The following is a 3,936-nucleotide window of genomic DNA, read 5'->3' as shown; positions in this document are numbered from 1 at the left end:
AAAAACTTCCCCAACCCGCGCCCTTCTAGAGCAGAAGGCACTTCTGTGTGAAGAATTCGCATGCGCCTTCCTTCTTTTTGATAATCAAGATATGCGCGGAGGGATCCAACATCCACAAAAAATTGATTTTCATCCAGGCTATGCTGAACATGCAATTTCGTAGAACCATTTACGCAAAACATTCGCATTGGTGGGTGTATCTTTGTTATGGCCAAACCGTAAAATCTCAAGAGCATTCTTTTTCGTGTTACAGTACTCCTAAACTGTTTGCACAGGATGGAGAATTAGTTGGCCCGGCTTATACCTGCAGCGGTATTAACAAAATTACATATACAAAAACTACAAATTTGCAATACCAATGTACTTAAGAATTCACATGAAAGAATGAATGCATTAGATGAATTCGCTCTGATATGGTTTACGAAAATTTATTTAATTTAGAACTAGGAATGTCAGAAAAACATCGTGCTTCCATGCATTGAAAATTATCTCGTCGATCTATAAATAGTCGATGTATCGATGTATTTTTCGATGTATCGAATAAAAGAAACAAATAGCTGTTAGTCTGTTCCAATAGCAGTCCGGTTTACAGGATTTAGTCAGAACTTGCAGGAAGTCGTTCCTATTGACATAAAACCTGTAAGTGGGAACACATTTGAGAGAGTAACTAAGCAACTGTTCCTAGTCAGAAGTTACAGGATTTAGTCCGGAGTATTTTTTCCTGTAAGTTCATGAAAAGTGTCAAACGATCAGCTGATTTACATGTGCAAACAAAAACTGAAAGCGGTGAAAGCTAAGAATCTTTTATTTGTTAAAAAATGGAAGTAAACAACGAAATATTTGAATATGTATAGATTTTAATAATTAATTAGTGATATTTCAGCCAAATCAGTGTAACTAACTGCTTGCTTCGTGTGCAGATCTTAAGGCGTAGAGGAATCGTTGCTGCATAAAAAAATGTATACGCGCCTAAAGCTATTCGAACTGTGTGCAGACTGTTCAACCCTGGCATTCAGTAAGCCACTAATAGTGACTTTTGGTGGTGAACTTGGATTTTGAGACTATTTGGTATTCAGTACGCTGTCTCACGTCTCTAGTCTCAAAAAAAGTCACTAATTTGTCAGCTGGCTAAGAGCAGGTCTCGAAAATTAAAATATGGAGAAAAAGTTAATTGCTTTCCATTTTATTAACAAAAAAACGCATATACGAAGCGAGGAAACTTGTTCAATCAGAATTTCGTTTTGAAATAAACCAAAATACTTTACAAATCCATTGAAAAAAAAAAATTTTTTTTAACATTAAAATCTAAAGATTATTTAAAAAAAATAAAACTAATAAAAAAATATATAAAATATCCCCTACGCCCGAGGATTACTCGAACCCGGACCCTCTCGACCGGCAGCCTAATGCTTTGACCACTCGGCCATTCAGATTCTTCGGGCGGCGCGGCAAAAGGCATACATAAACGCTATCAGTTGACTGTCTATGTTTGTTTTCACCACACATTTTTGGTGAACTTTTTGTGACTCTCTCCTACTGAATAGCCAAATCATCTCAAGTCACAAAAATAGTCACTAATTGCTAATCTCAAATTTAGTGATTTGAGATGAGACTGACCCTGGCATTCTGTAAGCGGTCTCTAGTCACTAATAGTAACTTTTTGGTGGTGAACTTGGATTTTGAGACTATTTGGTATTCAGTACGCCGTCTCGCGACTCTAGTCTAAAAAAAAGTCACTAATTTGTCAGCTGGCTAAGAGCAGGTCTCAAAAATAAAAATATGGAAAAAAATTTAATTGCTTTCCATTTTATTAAAAAAAGCGAATATGAAGCGGGGAAATTTGGTCAATAAGAATTTCGTTAGGAAATAAACCAAAATGCTTTAATATATGAATCCATTGAAAAAAAAATGTTTTTTTTTTACATTAAAATCTAAAGATTATTAAAAAAATAAAACAAGTAAGAAAATGAAAAAAATACCAAAAAAATAAAAAATCCTCTACACCCGAGGAGTACTCGAATCCGGACCATCTCGACCGGCAGCCTAATGTTTTGACCACTCGGCCATTGCGACTCTTCGGGCGGCGCGGCAAAAGGCATACGTAAACGCTATAGCTGAAAAGCATAGAAACGGGAAACAGCAACAGAGACCCGTGCCGGCGCATTGCGGAGAAGCGGGGAACCCAAAGGTACTCTAACAGCTACTTCCACAGGTCCAGCTAAACGAACCAGCTTACAGGTCACACCACCTGAGCCACCGTCCCCAAACAGAGTCTGGGGCCTGGATGGGACTGCCGGCCAGGGTCGGCCTCAGGCGGGAACCACTCAGCAGCCCAGCTATTCTGATGCTCTTAAAGACATCTGGGTGGTTGTGCTGCCCTGCAGCTGCCCTATGTCCTGAGGACCTAACCGGACTCCAAGATGCTATTATGGAATTGGTCCTAAAATGGTGGAAACACCCACTGGTGTACTGTGGGGTTTATTTCAGGTCAGGCATGCTCCTTGCGGACTGCAAGGATGAGCGGATTGCAGCCTGGCTGGCAGAGGAGGCACCGGTTATTGAGAAGCGGAAGGGACCCGGGCTATGCACCAAAAGGGGGGAGGACATCCCGCTGGTGCACACTATCTCGGTGTTCCTCCCAAGATGCTGAGTATGTGCAGGGGCTCTTCCAGGCCCAGAACGAGGGTGTTCACACACAGTGTTGAATTGCTGTGCAACTTCGTCTCTTGGACCGCAGCTATCAATATGCCATGTCTTCCCATGAAGACGATCTTGCTCTGAAGCCCGTTACAGTTAAACTGAAGGAGCTTCATGTGGTTCGGGAGACGTGTGGTGATGCGGGGTGTGAGGGATGTGTGTGGTCGTGACGCCGTTGGCTGTGTGCGCTGCTGAGGTGGTTGCCGCCCTGTGGTGGTGGCGGGAGGCGTCGCAGTTGAGGTCTGCGACCGAGCAGCGCAACACGGGCCCTCGAAGTTCCTCGTCCAATCTCGCGTGGTACGCAGACCTGAGCATGCCCTAAAGTGGCACCAGCCAAGGCAGGTGTTGCACTTGACTGATGTCACATTACGGAATATCCTGGTCTGACATACCGTGCAGATTGTAGGAGGAACCAGGAGTTGTTGGCGGCGGCGTGTGGGTAGTGGTGCGATTATTTGTGTTCTGTGGTCTGTCGTGGCTGTGGTATGGTCTGTGGTGTTATTATGTTGTTGTGCTGTGGTGACTGTGTGAGGCTGCTCAGGTGGACTGAGGTTAGCCGTGGAGGCTGCTCTGTTGGCGTACGACGTGGTCCACTGCTGATGTGTCCGTAGTCCTGAGCAGACTCTAAGGTAACTCCACCCCTCGCAGGCATTACACTTGACTGAGGTGGAGTTGTGGTGTAGTCGTCTCTGGCATACACAGCAGGTGTAGATTTCTGCCGGCCAAGAGTAGAAGAATACGTATGCGAATGTAGCCCTATGGACGAGCAACTTCTGAGATACTTCGCCGACCTAAACGGGGTTAGTTTGTCGGTGGTTTATTGCAGTGATTTTTAAGCGATTTGCAATAAATTTTTTGTGCAAATGTAATTGAAAGGAAGTGCGCGGTGATTGGTGGCAAAAACATGTACAAAATAATAATTTGGTTAGCACAAACATGTGCGGCAAAATTGCTTGCTTTTCTTTATGCTTCGTCGTCATATTCTTTGTTTACTTTTCAAATAAAATAACATGGCACCGAAATTACAAACGTCAGCCAGAAAATTACTTTTTTCTTTTGCTTCATCTTGTCAGATCTTGTGTAGTTGGATCATGATCGTGATCCATATTGATCGTGAGACAATACCCGTAGCGCCTTCACTTTTACAAGTGGTGAAGGAACTTTCGTCGATTTTAATCGATTCCACCCAACGGGCATCGATGTTGTGTAAAAAATTAAAAAAATCGATGTACCGATGCC

The sequence above is a fragment of the Rhagoletis pomonella genome, unplaced genomic scaffold (assembly GCF_013731165.1).
Source record: "Rhagoletis pomonella isolate Grant_MI unplaced genomic scaffold, Rhpom_1.0 Rhpom_scaffold_00010, whole genome shotgun sequence".
NCBI lineage: Eukaryota > Metazoa > Arthropoda > Insecta > Diptera > Tephritidae > Rhagoletis > Rhagoletis pomonella.
The sequence above is the reverse complement of the archived record's forward strand: the minus strand, read 5'-3'. Positions refer to the sequence as shown.